Genomic DNA, 23,226 nt, shown 5'->3' on the forward strand with positions numbered 1-23,226 from the left:
GGAAGGGACCTTAGAAATCAACCTCATTTTCTAGATGAAGAAACTGAGACCCACGGAAGGCTGCTTGTCCAAGGCTATTGGAGTTAGAGCTGAAAAGGGGTCTTAGAGATCAAAGAAAAGAAGGTAGCCCAAAGAATACCCCCTCTGTCTATCAGGAGGAGGGGATATTTCGAAAGAGACTGATCAAATCTCAGTCTTTGGGTGTGGTTCCTCAAAGAGGTGGATTTTGATGCCCCAAAGTGCATTTGAAAGTCACCAGTCCATTGCCTGTGAATTCTGGCAAGAAAATCCCTAATAACAGTCTCTTTTTAGTCTCACTTCTGGAAACCAGAGAAAAAGAAAGGAAAACAGTATCAAATACCAGCAAAGATAATGCTCAAGGAGCCCCAACATTATGAGTAAGGGTGGGTGGGATAGGCGCTCACACAAACAAAAAAAATACCTTCTCTTGCTATAAGCATAATAGGCATTTTCTACTCCCTTTGTGAAAAGGGAAACCAAGTCCCTTCTGATATTTCTGCTGGAGAACCCAGAATTTGACTTGCAACAAGAGCCACTTCTCTAAACCTCTAACTTCTTTCACCACGGTTCCTTATTGAGCCATATTTTATGCATCATGTCTTTTGTGCTCCCAACTAAAATTTCCATTTCTGATGGTGGGGCTCCCAACTTTTCCCAATGCTATTCACTGCAGTGACCTCTTATCAACTTCCAACCATACCGATGCACTCCAGGTAAAATCTGGAACAGATTGGATCACACAAAGCTTGGCAGGCTGCCCTTTCTAGCTCAACCACCAGCCTTCACTCAGCCTTTCACTGTCTACTGGCAGGAGAATGTGGTAGATGTGTCCTAAACCTTACTGCCCAGGGTGGATTAGGGCTTCCTTTAAACAATAAAGCAGGGAATTTCCTTTGTCCTGGAAATGTTCCGCTTGTCACTAATGTTATCCTTATCAGCAGACCGCAATGCACAGAGCCCAAGCTCTGAAGTCCTTAGGACTCATGGGGCATCGTTGCAAAATGTTTTCCTTTTTTCCTCTGCCTTGGATTCAAAGCATGACCTTTATGGGTGGAATTCAATCAGGTCACCTCTCAGATGCCCCACTGGGGAAATGAAAGCAGCAAATGTAAAGTCCATTGTCTCCATTTTCAAGGAGGCAGAAATGTTGTTTTCTGCATAGGCCACGTGACTTAATTGTGGAGTGGGGTTAAAGTGTGAGTGTGGCAGGCTGAGGTTGGGGGGGGAGGCCATGGTGTACAAGGACCCACTTGTGAAAAACAATAATGACATGGACGACACAGAAACCCTTCTCAGAAGCATTTGGGACACACCATAATGAACAGCAGACTTGGAGTTCGGCCTGAAGTCTGAGGCCTGGTTCTTAGACTTACTGTATGACTGTGGTCAAGTCATTTCTCTTCTCTGAAAAAATAAGGTGATACTATTTGCTGCACCAAACCCATAGGCCTATTGTGAAGATGGTGGGTGGTTTTTGTGTTGTTTTTTTTTTTAATCCCAAAGCCCCACAGAAATAAATGTAAGCTACACTTTTGGCATTACTCTGCACAAAGTGGGCACTCAATAAATATTGTTGACTTGCTTATTGCCAAAGCCCATCCTTCACTGTGGCTGGCACATTTTAAAAATTGTTATTCACTTTCTATTTGTCAGGTTTGAAAATAGATCTCTCCCCCTCAAAATGGACTAAAACAACAAACAACTCTGGGAAAGGGATGAGAGCGAGAAGGATACCAGGGGAGGGACAGAGAAAATGCAGAAGACTGAAGGAATCACAAAGAGGAGACATTTCTGGTAACAAGTCTCCTGTATGGCATGTCCAGCAGAAGCTACTGTATATATTTTGTCATCTAATCATTAGAATCACAGAATGTGGAGAGGAACCCAAGAAAGCCTATTGCCTAAATCCTCTCTGACTTCGCTGAATTTTTTTTGTTTGCAAGATGAAGATCTTGAGACTTGAGTTCAAATGTCACCTTTTAGTTGAGTAACCCTAGGCAAGTTATTTAACTTCCTCATCTGTAAATTGAGGATTATAAGAGCACTTAACCCCAGGGTTATGAGAATAAAATGAAATAATACAGGTAATGCATTTTGCAAACCTTACAGTTCTATATAAAGTCCAGTCATCATCATCATCATCATTATTGTTGTTGTTATTTTACGTTCATGGTGTCACCATCCTCTCTTTAGAAAGCTACCATTACAGCAGGATAGGCACAAAGAGCAGATCTGGAAAACTCCAGTCAATCCCTAGAGCCCTTGGACCCCCAACCATCTCCTTAGAAACTCTAGTAGACACCAGACAGAGTATGACTGTTCAGCAGAAATATCTAGCACTTTTATGTCTCTCAAAGTACTTTCCCCCCATTTTTGTTGACTACACAGCTTTGAGGTAAAAATTTATCATCTCTTGAATCTTCTTGCTTTGCAGTTGAGGAAACTAAAGTAGGGAGAGACTGAGTCAGTCTCTGACCTAAAGTTCAGAGGGCACCATCAGTGAACTAATTTCAAAACTCAGAGGCATGTGGCCTCCTGTCCCCAAATTGCCATATGTCTCAGTATGTAGCAGGGAGAGAACTACCCTATGCTGAGCTCAGGACCAATAGCTTTTATCTACTGTGATTTTCAAAGTTTAAAAACATACATTCTAGAGTCTCTGGCATTTGACTTCCTGGTGTTAGTACACATAAAAAGGCAAACTACCCAACCAGCATGTCGAAGTACTAGCTGCTGGCTTAGCTGTCTTTTCAAGGAAGTTCAATGCCTTTTAGTGATTCTCCCTTGCAGGAACCCTGATTACACCCTCCAGTTTTCATTTTACTTAAGAACAGAGAGGTCAAGAGACTCACTCTAGGTCACACAGCAGGTCTCTGGCAAGGTTAGCATGAGGAAAAACTCAACTTCTGACCCTTAGCTTAGAGTTTTGGCCAGGCAGCCATACTGGAGGGTAGTACTTGTTAATCATTAGGTTCCAGGACTTAGGTGCTTAGAGCCACGTCATGGAAACGGTTATTTAACCCAATATTTTCACAAAATTACACATGACACACATTTTCTTGCCTAAGAGCAGATCAAACGTGGAAAGAACAAGACTGGGATATTTCAAACCTAGTTATGATTTTGGGAAAATTTATGAGCTGCCGAAATGTGGCGCTTATAATGGAATCTATGGTGTAAGCAGGGTGGGACTACCTCTGCATTTAGTTGGGCATCTGCCAGGTGGCCTGTGGGCTAACCTGCACTTTACACCCTTTCTGGTGAAGGGAGTGTGCGGGGGAGGTGGGCAGAACTGAAGTGGCCTTGCTGATGTCTCTGGAAACTGTGGGCAGTGCCTGGCCTCCTGGGAATTGGCCTGGTTTCCTTTGTGGAATGTATTCACCCTTGGATGGCTATAACCCAGCTCAGATTGCCACAGGCTAAATGATGGGCTCACAGCTAATTTGTTCTATGTCCATTTGGACAAAATGGTGACCCTTAAATAATAACCCTAGTGGGCCAGTTTATCGGCAGAACCTCTGGAGAGAAATCAGAGCCTCACCAATTATGGACTGGGGCATTGGGGTCATCTTTATGACAATAATAATAATAATAATAATAATAATAATAATAATAATAATAATAATAAAACTGGAGAGGCAGCATGGCCTATTGGATAGAGAGCTGCACCCCACCCCCAAAACAAACAAACAAACAAACAAACAAAAAACCCAGGAAGACCTGAGTTCAAGTGCTGCAACTCTCTAAGGCTAGAAGTTGCCTAGAAATTGCTGACCTACTTTGGTAGTATGAGTTTTCTTGGCTGGGAAATCATTCTCTCAATGAAATCAGAGTTCTAAACTGTTCCTTTCCCTACTCATTAAATGAGATAGCATGATAGATTTGGATAAAAGAATGGCCCTTTAAATAAGGGACACCTGGGTTAAAGTCTTGCTTCTAACACCTAAAGAATGAATGACCTTGGGGAAGTCACTTAACCCCTCAGTGCCCCTGACAAAATTATTGTTTGCCCAGCATGGTGGTGCACATCTGTAATGCCAGATACCAAGTAGGCTGAAGTGGATTAAGGAATTTTTGATCTTTACATCTGAATACTCAGATGATCTGAACAAACCCAGGGCATGCTCAGCAATGGCAAATAATATTTAGGATGTTATCATTTCACTCAGTGAATGCCTATATTCAATTGTTTTGTAAACATTTACATTTAAAAGAGAAATCATCTATCGTGACATGTAGGAAATAGAGACTTGGAAAAGTGAACTGTTAAGTCACTTTGCTCAGAATAATTAGAAGGGGAAAAAAAGTGTTTTTCCAAGAAGGTATTTTTGTTGTTGTTTTAATCCTGAATTGTTGCAATAGCTAAAGACCCTTTGAAAAGTCCAGGATGCATTTTAATCATGATCTCTGAACATCCTTTGAGTAAGCCTCAAATGCCCCTTGCTTTGAAAGGAGAAACTGAGGCACAGAGATCAGAAATAATTTTCTAGGGATCAAATGTAGTATTTATAAGGGGTCTACATTCAATGACATACCATAAGCCCCTTAAGGGCAAAGACTCTTTTAAATTTTGATTATTATTATTTCATTATTTGTTATTATTATTTTTATTTATTTTCAATTTGTATGTGTTCTCAGAACCCAACCCTTTACATTGTATTGCTTAATAATTGCTAATTGGATTGTATTTGATTGAATCAAGGTATGATCTACATAAAATTATACAGAAAAGGATAGATAGACATTAGCTAACTTTGACCGCTCACTTGCTTTTAAAAAACACTCATAAGTTGCAGAATGATTGTTTACAGATGTGCTTACCTACACACACCCTAGTTTTCCATTTCCAAATCAGAGTAATGTCATTCAGGTAAATATGTATTTTGGACCGAATCATCCCTCATGTTTAAATCAGTGTTTCTTTCTTGAATTATCCAGGCAACTTTTCTCCACCCTCCCTGCCCCAATATTCTACTATCTCTGGGCTATAAAGGAACTGGAACAGAAGCTCCAGATGTACAAGACTAAAGATGGGCAAACTTCGCCAAGATTCAATATGACATTTTCCAAATTCCTCATCTTGAAAATCATACCATAAGATTGCCTCTCGCGAGGCTTCCAGGACATCTTTGCCTCTAGCAGGTCAAGAGAAAATAATTAAAAATTACTCTGGGACAAGGAAATGTATTACTGTACTCTCTTAGGCCCCAATCAAAAAAGATAAGTTCAGAAAGGACTGAAGAGAATGAGAAAAATAAATTGTTAGTACATATTTCCAGATCCATAAAGTAGTTGCTAAAGAAATAAGACAATAAAGCTTGTATCAAGATTAGCTTAAACACAATGCATATATAGGGAAATAACCCACACAAATGTAACACACTCAGACAAACAAGCTCCAACCATATTCAGTAAAATTTAGTGAAGTAATTGTCCTTTCTAATCTGAAATAGATATTTCTGTTGACCTCATTCACTGGGTCATTAAAAAATTATTTATTTCCTACTATCTACCAGATAGTAGGTCCTTGCTAGCCACAAGTTTACATTCTATTAGGGGGAAAAGAAAAGTAGTGGAGCTAAGTAAGTATAAGCACATGCAAAGTGAATGCAAATAATTCCAAATGGGAAGGGCAGTGGCAACTGGGAGGAGTTTATATTGGAGATGACTCTTGACATGAGACTCAGAAGGAACTAGAGATTCTAAGAGATGGAGTTGAGAAAGGAATGCATTCCATACATATCCACTTATATTGGTTTTGTGTGGTTTCAGCATGAAAAATGCACCACACTTATAAATTATAGGCATTAAGACTTGCCTCTTCTTTTACTGGAGGAAAAAGAAAAAGCATTGGCTAGAGTTAGGTTGGTTCCCTGGATGAATGTCAACCAAGGTCTGAGCAGACCAAACTGTAGTCGTCTGGTCTTTCAAAAACTCAAAAACACCTCCTTTTAGCTAACAATACAAAAACACATTTTAAACTATTCAAAGAAAATGCACAAATAGAAACCTTTACACAAAGCCTTAAATGTCCTAAATCTACTTTTGTTGCTTCTTTTTCTCTTATTCTTTAATACCTCCAATGCAACTGAGAAGTCTGAAGATGTACTCCCCCTTCATTTCTCTTCTGGTTGCATATTCCTGTCTATGTGCTTTATATGATCATAGGGGATACCCCTCCTGAGATGTTTTGCATTTGATCTGAGCTGAGACAAAGTAGACTAGGTGTAATTAGATGAGGGAATTACCATTATCATCTTAAGTGCTTAACAGATACATCTAAAACAAGAGTAATCAGTACAACAACCACAAAGTACTAATTCCAAATCAAACAAGTTCTGTCTTCCTTTGGTCTCTTAACTCAGTTTTGAATACCAGTATCCATTACCATTACAGTACTTAAGACATGACACCAGAAACCCAAACAACTTTATGGATTATGGAAATATCTATATTCTTTTCCCAGAGCATTTCAGCTCTCTTTTCCTGGTTAGAGAAAACCACACTTGGTTGTTTGGTGAAAAGCAGGGAAATTCATTGGAAGGCCAGTTCTTCTGGCATAACAGAAGGAAAAGGAGGAGAAGATGGAGGTGGCTTGGTAAATATGAATGAAAACCAGAGAACACATTACCCAAAAAATTAACACTGGAAAACTAGATTCAGAATCTCAAAGTTGTAAGGAACCTTGGAAGTCATATGGTTCATTCTGGAACTGCATAGGAATTTCCTCTCCAATTTTTTTTTGGCAAGTGGTCATCCATACTTTCTACTTGAAGACCTCTAGTAAGGGGAACCCAACCAAGGAAGCCCAGTCCACTTGGGGCCAGCTGTTTATTGGGAGCAACTTTTTGATATTGATCTTCTTGCCGTTTCCAGATACTTCTGTCCTCTGGAACCAAGTCTAATATGATAGACAATACTTTAAAGAGTTGAATTTTATTATTATGTTTTCCTAAGTCTTCTTTTCTCCACCCTTAACAGCTTTGGTTTCTTCAGCCTATCCTCCCAAGGCATAATTTCAAATCTCTTCTGAGTTTACTTCTCTAAATACACTCCAGTGGGCCAATGTCTTTCCTAAAATTTGACACTCAGGGTTGAATATTCTCTTCCAAATATGGTCTGACCAGAGCAGCATACAGCAGGATTGTGATGGCCTTCATTCTTGATATTATGATTCTTATTAATTCAACCTAAGATCTCATTAGCTTTTTTTGGCTTGTCATGTCACTCTGTTGACTCATTAAGCTTGGAATCCTGTAAACTTCACAGGCTTTCACTAAAACTCCCAAGCTTTTTTCACACACATCTCCCCTATCCTGCATTTTTTTTTGGGTGGGGCAATGAGGGTTAAGTGACTTGCCCAAGGTCACACAGCTAGTAAGTGTTAAGTGTCTGAGGCCAGATTTGAACTCAGGTCCTCCTGACTCCAGAGCCAGTGCTTTATCCACTGTGTTGCCTAGCTCCCCCCATGCTGAATTTCTAAAGTCGATTTTGTTTTTAGCCCAAATATAGGTTTTAACATCCAGCCCTATTAAATTCCATCATATTAGATTCTGCCCACAATTCTATCCCGTTTATAACACCATCGAATCAACATTTATTAAGTGTAAAGTACTATGCTAGACCAAATTAGGGGTGGTGAGCAGGGAAATTCAAAGATAACCATAAGTTCAGTGATTTTCTTTCCAAGGCTGTGTTAAAAGACAAAAATGCATCTTTTTTATACTAGTACCAGTTCTTGCCTCTTTCAAGGCAGAAAAGATAAACAAGCAAGCAAGCAAACAAAAAATCAGAGCCAGGCAGCACAGGTTAGAAAGGAACGTTTATTTCTCTGATGTTTTCAGTTTGACACAACTCTCTTTATCAGGAGCACAAGTCTGGAATTCCTGAAGCCACACTCATATCCTGCCATCAGTTTTTTTACGCAAAACCCCCATTGATTGGGATGGGAGTTTCATGTCTAAAACAATGGCAGGATGTGACAGAGGGAAGGAGAGATGGAGGAATACGTGATGTCTGATCCCAACTGGGGCATTTGTCATGGGCAGTGTCTATACCAGTGAAGTGAATAACGGAATGGTTAACTGGAAATTTTGGCTAATGTAGACAACTATTTATCCAGAGAATAATACTTTTTCACCTTCCCCTCATATTTCCACTAGTTGAAATCATATATGTCCTTCAAATCCCAGCTTAAATGCCACTTCTTTCATGAAATTTTCCCTAGTCCACCCAACTGAAGACCTTTTTCTCCCTTTTATGACTCTCACAGACAGATTTATTCTGTCTTGGATTATAGTTATTTGTATAAATATGATCTTTCCTACTAAATTGTAAACTTCAAGGAGGCAAAGTTCATGTATTCTTTAACTCTATCTTGCCTGTAGCAAGTAGATACTCACTAGCTGTCTGTTCAGTAAATGGTCTAATGATTCAACCCTATTTCTCAACTCTCTATTTCTTGTCATTAATGAAGAATTCCTACTACAATTCCTTATATAAAAAGGGGGAAAAAAGTAACATAGAAATACTAACACAGATGATAGGTACCCCACTTAATTTTCTTGTTTGCAAGTCACTTACTATACCTAAGATACTACTAAACACCTTCTACTGCTGAGAGGGAAAGGTTTTCCAAACTAGGTAGAAAAATACTCAAAGGCATCAAACTAGAAATATTCCATGAATCTCACAGTGTGATGATATAGACAGAATAACAATTCTGCAAGAATCAAACCATTCAATAATTATAGGAGGTCTCGTGATTAGTCAATGCCCTTTTTCAAACGTTCAAAGCACCTAGATTCAGCAACTAAATCCAACAACATGCATTAAGCGATCTATTATGTTCAAAGTACCGTGTTGGACAACAGAAAGTACAAAATTTAAAAAAATAGCTCTACTCCCTTTCACAGAGCTTACATTCTACTAATTGCCCGACCACTACAACAATGTGAACACATCTAAGTGAATAATTAGTGAGGAATTTTAGGATGGAAAGAGCATTAACAATTTCAGGTATCCAAGGAAGGCTTCATGAAGCATCTGGGCTGAGCCATGAAAGAAGATAAGGATTGTGAAAAGCAGAGCTTGAGGAGGCAACAGAAACCAGGAGTGGAGGACAACTTGAAGGAATGCAAAGGGGTGGGAGATTGTGGGCTTGGGGAACAGCCTGTAGGCCAATCCAGTTGAAATATAGAATATGTGAAGGGAGAATAAGATAATATAAGATTGCAAAGGCAGGAGTCAGATCTTTGTCAAATTCATATTAGAAGGGGAATGAACTCATGTTCTTTTTAAAAAATGTTTCCCAATTACATGTTAAAACAATTTTTAACATTTTTTAAACTTTTGAGTTCCAAATTCTATTTCTTTCCTTGTCTTTCTCCCTCCCTAAGATGGTAAGCAATCGGATATGGTTAAGCCATATTCTTAATTCTTATCGAAGAAGTACCATAATTTGTTCAATGTCAAGGGTTAAACCAGAACCAGTCTGCTGAAGGTCAGGGTCCATTCTACCCATAGTGATTCATATAAATGGAATATGAGAAATTCTCATGTTAGGGAGATATTATGTCTATTGGCTCACTCTGCTTAGCATTTAACATTGGACAATACCTAGACAGGCTCTCCATCAATGCTTGGATAATGTCAATAGGAGATAACATTTTCAACAAAAACTAGATTTATGGTGAATATTGGTCTCTCTTCATTTGGTAAAACAGAAGAGTCAAAGAGAGGTATACCTCTTCATCTTTGAAGCCCATACTAGTTTGTTGATCTGTTAGGAGGTCAATACTTATTGGCCTTATGGAAGGTAGTAAGGTGCCTTAAGACCATCATGGTATGTGAATAGGAATTGAGAAAAAAGCCTGTTTGTTAAAAGGAATATATCATTTCTACTGTATACAAAGACCTACCACCTTTGATTGTAATCAGTATTCTACATTCACAAAGGAAATTTAAATCTCTTCTTATTCTCTTATTAAAAAATCACAGAGATAGAATGGACTTCAGACCTTTCATTTCATGGAGAAGGAAACTGATCTCATAGAACTGAAATTACTTTCCCACAGTCAAAGAGCTAATCAGGTATGGAAGCCAGTTCTCCCTTCTCCCAGCTCAATGATCTTTCCACCACAGCATACCACCTCTTGAACACATAGCTATTTTTCTACCATTCATGAAGACATTTTCTCCTGTTTCTAATTACTTCAACAATTAAGCATGCAAATGTCCGAACAACATCTATTAAACTTCTATGAACTCTTAGGAAGAAAAAAAATAAGGGGCAAGAAGAATCTGGAACATCAAACAACTCTTACGAAACCAGTGCTCTGAGCCTTTAATTGTAAGTGAATCAGAAACAGACGGATGAAATTTCCCATGAAATACACATGGGATTCAAAAATCAAGAGAAGAGGTGCCCAGGGCAGAGCAGGGTCTAGGTCAGACCAGGCCCCCACCATTAGGAGAGTTTATGTCTGCTGAAGTCCAAATTCAACTCTCCCACCACATCCCATTCTGTCTACAGAATCACAGGTTCAAAAAGTTGGAAAAGACCTCAGAAATGTAAGAATCTCTTCAAGAATAAAGTAGTTATTTAACTTCTGACTGAAGGCCTCCATTGGAGGTGAGGGTGGGGAATCCCACTTCCACTCAAGGTAGCCCTATACTTTTGGACAGCTCTGATCTGATGGTTAGGAAGGTTTCCCTAAAATTGAATAGGAGTCAGCCTCTCTGCAACTTCTGTCCATTGTTCCTAGTTCAGCCTTCTGTTCCTCACTTCCCTTCAGTCTTATCACTTTTTCATATATCTGGTCTTCAAAAAATTTGAAAACTGCTATTACATTTTCTCCTAACTCTTCTTTTGTACAAGTTAAATACCCTCCAGTTTCTCCCACCAATTTATGTACAGCATATTCTACAAACTTCTCACCATCTTGGTTGTCTCTCCCTCCCCCTCCCACAATATTCCAGTTCATCTACTGCATGTCATTCCTCATATGAGACACCCAGAACTGAATAATGCACTCTAAATGTAGTTTGACCAAGACAGATGATAGCAGAACTATAATTTCCCATATTCTGAACACTATGCCTTTCTTAAGATTTCCAGAATATCACTGACTTTTTTTTTTGGCTTTTATGTCATCATCTCACAAGCCCAAAGAAACTAGACTTCATGAGATCCATTCACCACAGACCCAAAAAGCGCATGTAGGTTAATAAATCTCCGTGTCTTATCCATCCTCACATCCAGAGAGCCATAGCAACAAATTAGGATATCTTCTCCAAAACAGACTGGGAAACTCCCCAAAAGGTCAGATCACTAAATCAAAATTTCCAGAAGTTTAGGCCACTTTTCTCATTTTCCACCCCATAAAAGTATAAAAAGTACAGGTTACATAGCAGATCCTTTGGCAAATGTCTCCTGGCTCCATGAAGGAGACTGAAGAGGACTCTGATTTGGTCAAATTTGGTCTGATTTGCCCTTTGACCAAGTGTAGTCCCAATAAAGAAGTAAGATGTCACTAGGGCTTTATGTAATAATTAGGATAGGCTAGGAGAGGGAGAGAAATGATGTGTCCTATGTTTTCTTTCAAAGTCCTCCTCCCTGCTGCCTTGAACAGTGTGACGTACTGTCTCTAGAGTACAGAATTTTGAGGTTTGAAGGAAGGCCTGAGATGTCTCAAAAAAGACAACAACAACAAAACAAAGCTTTAAAAATATTATTAGGATCATAGGTCTAGAATTGAATGGGAACTCAGTGGCCAAGTAGTCCCCCATTTTATATACAAGGAAACTGAAGCGCAGGAAAGTTAAGTGATCTGACCAAGGTGACAAACGTTGTTAAGTATCAAGCAGGTAAAGTTAGGTATTCTTTCCACTGCACTGCTTAAATCAATTTTCAGCCCTGCCTCCCACTAATCACCAAGGCAAATTGTGTAGAACTGCTCTTCTGTCTCTTCTACACACTCCCTTCAGGTCACATTTTAGAGATTTCTTTTTCCCCTTCCTAGCTACTCTTGAAATATATCTTAACTTGACTTTATTGGCCAAAAAAGAAAAAAATGTTGGAGAATACAGGAATGGTCCTACAAGGCCCTTATTTTTTACGATGACTCAGTTTCCTTCTTTGTTGGTGAGGAACGGTATTTCCCTTATTCCTGTCTCCCCAGGTTTTTAGGAAATACAGTTAGATGAATGAAGCCTTCAGAGTTCTTTAGCATACTAGAAGCTATATAAATAATTTGGGTCTCTTTTGAATGCTGATATCAGAGCAGATCTTTCAGTGATAATGAGGGGTGTGTGTGTGTGTGTGTGTGTGTGTGAGAGAGAGAGAGAGAGAGAGAGAGAGAGAGAGAGAGAGAGAGAGAGAGAGAGAGAGAGAGGTGGGGGAGAAGCTGGGGATATTAAGGAGGAGGACACCCAGCTAGATGTGCATTGGGAGAAAGGGGTTGTTGTTGTTTAGTCACATCTGACTCTTTGCGACCCTGTGAACCATACTATCCATACGATTTTCTTGGCAAAGATACTGAAATGGTTTGCCATTCCGTTTTCGAGTGGATTAAGGCAAACAGAGGTTAAATGACTTGCCCAGGGCCTCACAGCTAGTAAGTGTCAGAGGCTGAATTTGAATTCAGGTCTTCCTGACTCCAGGCAAGTGCTCTATTCACTGTGCCACCTAGATGCCTAGGGAAGGAGAGACTAAAGTAATTTTCCCTCTTTGAGAGATGATCTGTCACCTACCTAGGATAGGTTCATTCAAGTCAATAACCCCATACTGATGAAGAATGACATCTGCAGAATCACAACATATTAAAATGGACCTCAGAGACTGATAAGTCCAGTGGGTCATTTTATAGCTATGGAACCTGAGGCCCAAGTGATCAAGGGATTTGCCCAAAGTCACATCTCTAGTAGCTGGGGCCAGAATTGGAACAAAGGTCAGTGTGATCTTTTCCCATTAGACCTGTTGCCTTCTCACCAGCCTCACCCCATGTGCCAGACCCTATGCTGAATACCAGGGCACAGATGCAGCAACCCTGGGCTACAGACATTCAGAATTTTTTTTAAATGAAAAAGTTGTTCAATGCTAACATTATGTTCAGTCCCAAGGATCCTTGGAGCTATAGTTTTCTTTGTTCTGCCAAAGGAAAAAGGAAATACATCAGGAAGCCATGCTAGTCCACAGGAAGTCTCACTTGGGCTGATAAAAGGAACTGATGTGAGGTGGGTTTGGATGCAGTTATAAGTCAATCAGCCTTGAAATAACAAGAAGTGTCATTCAGAAGAAACTGGAGCCTGAAAGTGGGCCTTTTATGAGGATTTCCTTTTAACCTTCTCCTGTCTTACTCATCATTCTTCTTTCTTTGATTTTCTTATCCCTAAAATCTCTCTCTCTCTCTCTCTCTCTCTCTCTCTCTCTCTCTCTCTCTCTCTCTCATCTCATCTCAGGCAAATAACAAACATTTGTTAAGTGCCTGCTATTTGACCAACACTGAGAATTAATGAAACAATCTCTATCTATAAGAAGCATATACATGGATCTTCTTTTTTAAAAAAATTGGGGAAGGGGGAGGTTCCAAGTGTGGGAAGTATAGAGGGCCAGAGGAAAGAAAATGTGAAGCTTCTCTATGCCCTTTTGTGCCACAGAAACTCCTGACAGCTTCTGGACATTAGGAATGAGTCATGGAAGTTCTCTGTCCCTTCAGTGTGCCAGTTCCAGTAATGCAGGGGCCACAGCAACCATTTTCTCTTGCCTACTATCCATTCCTGTCATGAAATAGACAGTACTTCCCAGGCAAGGAAGACCTAGACATTGCCCCTGCTTGAGCATGGAGACTTGAAGACTTGAGTAGCTCAAAGCATGTGGAAACCTCCTCAGAATTATGCTGCTCTTACCTGAACCATGCCCCACCCCTCAAAAAAAACCCCACCCTATTTTTTCTTTCAGTATTAGAGTCTGATTTCAAGCATAAATTATCCAAATAATTGCATCAGTGCTCCAATTGACTGTACCTCTTTGGTCATAGCTCAAGTAGTTTTGTTGCTCTCGGGATCAGCCCCAGGTAGAGAAGGGCCCTTTCTGCCACCTTTAGAGCCCACTCAAAATGGTAGGTGATAAAGTTTCAGGTTGAATCAGGCCCTTTCAGGGTTTGAGGGTGTTTGCCCACAGCACAGCACTACTTCCTGTTTTAAGAAAAAAAAAATCCTCCCAGAAAACTCATTATGAGGCTCAAAATTCTTCTTGGACATCAAATAAGTCCTCAAAATATTGTCTTTTAAGAGCTAAGTGTAAATGAATCAGAACCAGATGAATTCAATTTCCCTTCAATTAAACAGGATTTTGGAAAAGTCAAGGAGAAAGGCGCTTGGGGCCAAATGTGTTTTGGGTTTTAATCGAGACCAAACTTTGGAAAATAGCTTAAGACCCCAAAGCATAGCCAGGCCCTATTCTTAGTTTGCATTAATGCAGAAGGATTAGTACAGCTCCAGTGTCACTTAGCAATGAAAACAACCCAGGCCTGAGAAATGCATATAGTACCTTACTCTGGAGAGCCAGGTCCCTTCAACAGTCATCAACAGTCATCTCATGAATACTCATGTTGGCTCTAAGATGTAGGGAAAAGGTATCATATTGACCCAAATAAACTGTTAAAGGGAGTTACTACAGAAAACAAACGGAGTTTCTGAAGTCCAATCCAGGATCATCTTAAAGGCATTTCCTTTATAAATGGGATCCAAAACTCTGTGATAGTCTTTTTTTTCCCTCAAATAGAGAAGCTAAGGCACAAGTTGCTAGGGTTGGAGGAAGGAAAAGGAGATGGTAGAAAAGTCTCAATAATTAGGTTGCACTTGGCCAAAACCCTGATTTTCTGGAAATAACCACTGTGCAGTAAATGATCTGACCTAGACATTGCCCTTGGATAGAACCCAAACTCTTCCTAAAGATCCACTTTGGGAATCTCCTTGAATTGGAGCCCAAAGACATATTATAGACCACCTCCTTTTCTAGAGGTCGTTAAGATATCATTTATGGTTCTACTTCATTCCTAGAAGGAAGGGTAGTCTCACGGAAAAAGCACAAGATCAGAAGTCTGCACACTTGGATTCAAGTCCCAACTCTGTCACTATCTGCCGTTGGCTTTGGAGGGGTCATCATACCTCAGCCTACAGTTTCCTCATCTGTAAAATGAGAGGTTGGGCTAAAAGATATTGAAATTCCCCTTCAGCTCTAAACATCCATGACTCTATTTGTTCTGTATGACTTTGTTACAACAGTACTACTTGAGGGCAAGGAAAAAAGAGAGATGTATTTTCAGGCAGAGACCTGGCAGGGACTGAACCTGTGATCTCACTGCGACAAAGGACTCCCTGATAAGAAACGGTTTCGGTCAATTCAGGCCTAAAGCCTTAACAACTTAAGTGACCTACCCAGGGTCACAAAGCCAATCTATATAAGGGGCAGGACTTGAATCTAGGTTTTCCTTGCTCTAAGACAATTTTCCTACATGCTACATCATACTTCCTTGGATTAAGCATAAGATAATGAATCTGCCCTATATGTATTTTGGTAAACAGAAGATAAATACTAGCTAAACAGATGCAAATGATACAAGTTAAAGACTACTTAAAATGTGTATGTAATTCTTTATACATTGCCAGTTGGATTTGACATGTATGTTACATCAAAGAGACTATACAAAGGGGAGCATTGCACACTCAGACTGCTATATGCACATAGAATACATATGCATATAGATTCAGACCCCATAACTATGTTCCTGGAATGTTCGCTGTCTAACTTAAACCCACAAATGTCTGGAAACTCTAGGTTAAGGCTCCCGTGACACCTTTAATTCTGGCTCCATGGATATATGTGCTGGGATGGGACATAAGGCCTTTCATTACATTGGACACATAACACTGTTAATTGGGACTGGGGACTGCAAAAACAGTTCATTTTCCTAATATTAATCCACTTTGAGAGGATTGGGGAGAGATTTCATACTCTGGCATATTGAAGTAGAGATGTTGGGTACCTCTCACTACACCTTCACCTTTTAAAAAATGGGAAAATTTGAAATGCTTCAGAATTTTGTTTTGTTCTTAAGCAATACAGAAGAGACCCCAAACTTTCAGGAGACTGCATCTACAGGCAATCTCTGAGGCCACTCTCATGTCAGACAGAAGCAGCATGAAGTACATAGTAAAAGACTTGGAGTCCGAGGACCTGTATTTGATTTCCAGATCTGCCACCCACTACCTGAGGGTCCTAGGGCAAGTCACTTAACCTTTTGGGGCCTCAATGACTGCATCTGTAAAATTGAGGGATGATACTAGGAATCTATTCTATGGACCCTTACAGGTCTAAATATATGATCTTACAATCATTTACAGATTTGTTTGGCAGACTAGCTGAAGCATTAGACTCAAGTGGGTATTTTAAAGATGCCAGACAATTCAAAATATTATTAGAAATCTGATTTGGATTTCAGGGAAAATAACTTTTTAAAAATTGTCTCAATTCCATGGGGCTGATTCATTCTCTATTGAAACTAAGGCTATATAAAACCTCTATACATAAAATAAAGCACCAAATTTTAAAAGAAACTCTCCACGACACCATTAGAATACTGAGAAGCCTTGATATAGGTACTGTATTTTGAAGAGCAAAAAAGCAAAAATATGGGATAATATAAAATAAAGCTACTCCCCATCCTGCTATGTTTCATAAGCAGATGCTGTTTAATAGACAGATGTTCTTAGAGGCAGGCGATAGCAACATGGCCTAGTGGTTGGCCATCACTGACTCAGAATTTTCTGATCCTAATTCTGACTCTGCTACCAACTTGTTGGTGGCCTCAGATAAGTCAGAGACCTACTCTCTATCTCAGTTTCCTCAGGGACTGAGTTGAGAATAGTAGGGACCCACAGTTTGGTGAATGCTAGTGTGGCTGAGGCTACAAGTCTAATCCTTATATGAACCGATTAACTTTCCCCAGAGATACAGAGTATGCTTACTAGCTGACTGCTTTTGCCTCAGAGAGGAAGGGAAAAGAGTGTTCAAATGGATAAACCAAAAGTAATGTTCACATACCTACTGGGAAAACTTCTAAGTACACATGTGACTGATGTTGGGATCTGGGGCTTGATAATATAGCATCATGATAACATATGAAAAACATTTTTTAAAATAAAGAATGAGCTCATTGATGTGTTTTCCTGATGAATCAATTAATGATCAAGCAGAGAAAAATAGATAATATTAAGCAATAGAAAATGAAACTGGCTACATTCTCCTGTAGAAAGACTGACACCTGGCAAAGTTTTAAGAGAACTAAAAAGAACTTTGGGGGATGCTCAACTTTTGTGTCTAAGCAAGTTCTGGCCTCCATTTACACAAGTTTGTCACAAAGTAACAGACCAAGACAGTTTCACTGAATACAAGCCAAGAAAAGCTATGTTACTCAAAACAAAAACAATTTTTTTTTCCTGTACCTCCACAGTGTTAATGCTACACACTGCTAAAAAGAAAAGGAATGATGGGTTTTCCCTTATAAAACCTGGCAGGGCCATAACCACACAGGGGCATTTGGGGACACTGGGACCCTAATTGGAATTCCCCTCCCCAGACCTGTGACTACTACATTTCATTCCACTTCGTAATGATTTCTAGGACCCCCAGTAGAACAGAATTCCATCCTAAAGCCTTGAACCCTGGCAGTCTTAATCAAGCTATTCCAATCTGAAATCATGCATCTGAAGCCTCAGACACAGTGGGACACCTCTAGAAGGGCATTTTTCTCAGGATATATAGGATAATGTCTATTTTTTTGGCACATTAAAAAGGGAAGAGGTGACCTATAAGGGGAAGCAATGATACAAACCTCCAGAAACATTCTCTGGTCCCCTGGCATCATGGGTATTTCATTAATATGCTTTATGCAATCTGTATAATTTTGGTCTTGGACTCATGGTTCATTTATGGTTAATGGGCTTTCTTGGACTCAAGTGACTTTTCAACCCAAGCAAAACCATCTGATTTTCCACAAATGGAAATAGAATCAGAAACTTTGAGTCTCAGTGTCATTGCTCAAGATGTATTTAGTGTATCCAGTCTGGGAGAGAAGCACAGAAGTTTCTGAGTGGATTTTATTTAATTAGAACAATGTATAGAAAGCCAATCAGAGTTTTTGTGAAATGATCAAGCAGATCTTCAGCCTGCCAGGTTATATGGTAGTCTACAGGCAGGCCTGTTGGGTTTTCAGTTGAATTGGTCTATTTTTTATGTGCCCTCTTTGTTAAGGTGATTTTGTTTATAGGAAAACAAACTTCTTAGAGGTTGAGACTTTTTTCCCCTTTCTTAAATCATGATAAACATAAAACTGAATAAGATGCTCGTCTTGGACTTTTGAATTTTTAAAGGCAGATAGGAAATTATTCTAAATATGATGATTTAATTTTTTTTTCACTAACATAGAAATATTTGGTTTTCTTTTCAAGGAAGACCTTCAAGTTCTATTCTTACAAAGGTGCTTGGATTCACACCTGGATATATTTGTGGACGTATACTCACAAAATATACCCCCTTAAGAGTTATCCAATTGTTAATAATTGGATGAAAGTGAATGAAGGCAATTCATTGCTATAATAGCAACAAGGAGCAATGTGACCTGGGCAAGTCACAACCTCTCTGGGCTTCAATTTCTTTAAATAAATAAATATGTATGTATGAATAAATGAATGGATCTATGTATGCATGCATGTATACACACATACATGTGTATATGCATGTGTCTATATGTATAGCTAGATAACTAGACACATGCATATACTTACACATACATACATATACATATATATGTCAAAGATTTAAAAATTTCCATTATTGATTCCAGCCCTGAAGTTCTGTGATTGTTATTTTTAAAACCTGATTTTCTTTATTCTATAAAATCTCTCTAGATCCAGATTGATAAGGGTTTGTGGGTACTCCAAGCTAGTTCTAACATAAAAAATAAGTTGCCAGGAGGAGCTCTACTCCATCTTCATATACATGTCCAAGTTAAAATAGACTTGAAAGATTGGCTTTTGGTGGTCCCTCGATGTGACTTTGCCCTCTATGGTTTCTTGAAATGGCAAGTCACATCAATATTTTCCAAATATTTCAGTGAGTCTCAGAGGCATTTGGACCAAGAAGCCAGATCAGCCTGGAGTTCTTCCTGCGACCTTTCTGTTCTGTGCAGATCTCATTATGGCCCTACATTTTTAAAGACTCTTGCTCTAATTAACCTTTCTAAGAGGTTCAGTCATTCAATAAATATTTACTGAAGACCCACTGTATGCCCAGAACTCTGATAGGTACTGAGGGATACACAAAATCTTGATATTCCTGCTACCCACATGGAAATACCAGTCCTGTAACGGGGATATGTCACAAACACAGATAATGATGATAGACACTAAACTTCTTCAGAGATAGAAAACAAGGAATTGTGACAGCTAGATTCTGGTAGAACCATTATTTATGCCTGCTATGGACTATAAGTTAAATTATATTATTAAGCAACATTCAACCCCGCCTCCTCACTGTGATATTATCAGTGGTGAAAGGCATGTGATGTTGATTACTGCTGCAAGAAATGACCTGGTTTGAAAAACCACATTCAGTTCCAGGCATTCTTCAATTGCACCTCACTACCTTATCTAAGAAAGCCTGCTCCAATGCACACCAAGGAATAGTGAAAGTTAAAGGTGAGGAAGCAGTTGGAGAGGACAGAAGCATGCCACTGATATCCATAGAGCAGGTATAAAGAATGCTGTTAAAAAGCCCCCAGCAGATGGTTCACAAAATTCATGGCGGACAATTTGATGGCCTTGCAGCTGATTTAAGAACTGGGCACCAGGAGATGATGGAAGAAGGGAAAGGAAGGAAAGGGAAAGGGAAAGGAAGGGGGGCAGGATTTGTTTTCTGAAGAAATCTGAAAAATAATGGAGATTCAATGAAGCAGATAGCCACAGGAAGGTAAGTTACAGATGAGAGGAGCCGCAGGGAAGCAGGCTCTTGAATGGATGGGAAACAGTAGTGCAGGGTCAGTGGAGGAAGCAGTAAAATAAGTAATCGACGGGAAGAGTCCTTACATCTGCCTTACCAGTTGGATGCTATCTTCCCCCTTTAAGTGTGAAAACACAATTTCCTCTTAAACTCTGCACCACTAAGAATCAAAGAAACATTGGTATAGAGCTTGTTGTTGAGTGTAACCATAGGCTTTAGAATTGGAAGGGACCTTAGACATCATCTAATCCAACTCTTTCATATTACAGATGAATAAACTGAGACCCCAGACAGAGGAACCTTTTTTTAAGGTCAAATAAGGAATAAATAGATTCAGAGTTCCAACTCAGGTCTTTTGCCTCCCTAAATTGCTTACCATGATAAATTTTAAGATGCTAGGATTTCAGTTTTGGTTGTGAATGATTCATGTAGTACAATTTCCATCACTTTGCACTTCCATTACACTTCAGGATAACCGTCAAAGGCATTTAGAGAAGAAAGTTTCCCCCATTTTACAGATGAGGAAACTAAGGCCTGGAGAGATTATGTAATCTGAGAAGCAGAAGGAGATCACATCGATTTTGTGTTAGAGCCAGCTCTTCTGTAATCCAAAATTCTTTCCTCTATACTATATTGTTTCTAATCAGAGACATTATATGTAAACTAGTCTAGGTTTCTCCCATCCAAAGACTGCACATGAACAGGTAATCCAAATGCAATGTCTCTGTTGTTGTTTACAGATGATTTGAGGATCTGAATTTGTGCCAAAACTTAGTGAGGGCGGCCCAAAGAACAGGCTATCAGAAGATCCGAGTTTAGGTGACTAAAGAGAATTATTTTAAGATTCCCCCATTCCTCCAGTGGCTTTGTTTAGCCAGGTGTATATGAGCTTGAATAGAACACGCAAATTTGTCCCCTCCAACCCCTGCACACAACCTGGGAAAGAGGAATCCCCAGAAATTTCTCTACCTTCTTAAAAGAAATGGATCTAATTTTCCTCTTTGGGTCAGGGAGATTAGTTACTCATTACTTGTGAGAGGTTGCTTTGCTGGCTGCCCATTCCAGTCTCTGTGTGTGTCTAAAGAGTCTGGCACATTCTGGGTACAAAGACCACAGCTTCCTCCCTTTGCTAAGGGCCTGTGCTTGGAGGTCTGAGTCTTTCAGAAATATTGCTTCACTTCTCTTTAGGGGGTAAGAACCAAGACCCTGAACCATGATCCCGCCCTTCCGGCTTTAGGGGGTGTAAGTAGCAAATGTCCACTTTAACAGTGACTGCATTTTAAATCGTTTGATAGATATGAATAACTTTTTCCCCCTCTAAGTCAGGAAGATTTTAAAGATATCTGTACCACTTCAGTAAGAGAAAATAGAACCCTAGCCTTCTTAAAATAGCCTTACCCCCTCCTTTCTTTCTAGCATCTATCCAGGTGTCTTCCTGCTCCCACTTTCCACCCATGCACCTTCTACTTAAGCATCCCCTTCTCACATATTCTCCCTTCTTACTTACACTTGTTACAATCAGTTAGTCATCTAATCTAGAGATTTCAAGTTCCTGCAGTTAGTGTCTTTTCCTCAGATCAGCAAATTTCAGCTTTCAGAAGCAGAAGGCAAAGGGGAAAAAAAATTCATCAGACCCCACCCAGGCGATATGCATCTTTTGAAATCGTTCAAACCCACTATCTCCAACCTTGTCTTTAAAAGCACCAAATCAAGTAGAGAGTTGCTCTCCTTTAGGTCTTGGGGATTAAGGAGAAACCTGGCCCTCAGTTCACCAGCTAATGGCTTTTCCAGATAAACTTTCTTTGCTTAGTGCTGGGCTGCCCCGCATCCTTACAACCCAGTCTTACTCTGGTTTGTCTGCTGTTCTGCTAGACGTGAAAATTGTTGCCTTTGCTGATGATCTATAAGGTCGTCGATTGTGTATGTGGGGAAGAAGCATGAGGCGGGTGTGGGTATGTGCATCCCACTCATGTTTCTCCAGGAATTCCAGGGGGAAAAGAAGATGGAATAAAAACAGAGTTTGAGCAAAAATACTCTTAAACACTCATCGAGCTTTCTGCTTGCCATTGTGCTGAACAGAGGTGGTACATTGGGAGAGGTCAGCAGCTCTCACTAGAGTCCCTCTGGCATCTGGGCCGGGCTCCCAGCTGAGCTCCGAGCCGCCCGCCGGCCTCTCGCCTCCTAAACAGTTACTCTCTCACCAAAACTGTCTTGGGCCTTCCTTCAGAGAACAACGCCTGTAGCCCACTCTCCACTCTGCTTCCCGCGTCCCGTCCCGTTCTCCTCCTTAACTCCCCCCCCCCCCTTCCAGGGAATAAAAAATTTAAAAGGCGCACGTATTGGAGGGGGGAAGGGGGCGCAAAGAATCGGAAAAGAAGGCAGAAGACGATCAGTCTCAGGTAAAGCCCGGCAGCTTCAGACCTTTCAGAGGACCCGGAGCCAGTATAAGTAACATAGAAGAAACGGAAACCAGCCCAGTGCTGACATGTAAACAGGGGCTAACATCTGGAACAGCCCCACTGCAGACAGACAAACAGATACACACACACACACACACACACACACACACACACACACACACACACACACACACACCCCTGCCCGGCTGAAACCAATCCACTTGCTTGCCCTGGGGCCCACTAGACAACATATCTGCCTCTGCTTCTCAAAATCTCGGGAGGCAAGAGGGGAGTGCCCCGGGGCGGGGGCTCCAGGGGAGATGGGACTGGGGGGAGCTGTTTGTAGCCGCGCTTCCTCCGCAGCTACCTGGCTGTATGTCTCCAGGGTCGTCCCCCACCCCAAGCCAGTTATCATCACCCCCAACCGGTAATAAATGCGAGGGGAAGGCGCTGTGCGCAGGGAGAGGAAGAAGTCCGGTTATGGGACAAGATGACCTCGGCTCCGCTTTGGGGGCTGTGTAGGGGTTACCCCAATCATAGGGAGGTGGTAAGATGCCCCTTTTCCCTCCCCCAGCACCCACCCCCAGTACGAAACTTTCGAACCAGAACGGAAAGAGGAGAAACGTGAAGAGAAAGCAGGAGAATAGAGGAGAAAAGCAGCCACGTCTTCCGGACCCCGGCATCCTCACGCCCCAGCCTGGCGGCCCCCCTCTCTTCCCCCAACCTAGCTCCTTTGCCTCTCGT

At 40.4% G+C, this 23,226-nt stretch overlaps 1 protein-coding gene across 3 annotated transcripts in view; it reads right to left on the minus strand.

Annotated features, from left to right (window-relative positions):
• Positions 1-23,226, minus strand: part of FLI1 (Fli-1 proto-oncogene, ETS transcription factor) — a 163,161-nt gene that overhangs the window by 138,468 nt on the left and 1,467 nt on the right. The window lies entirely within an intron of this gene.

Source organism: Dromiciops gliroides, chromosome 3, assembly GCF_019393635.1.
Source record: "Dromiciops gliroides isolate mDroGli1 chromosome 3, mDroGli1.pri, whole genome shotgun sequence".
Classification (NCBI taxonomy): domain Eukaryota; kingdom Metazoa; phylum Chordata; class Mammalia; order Microbiotheria; family Microbiotheriidae; genus Dromiciops; species Dromiciops gliroides.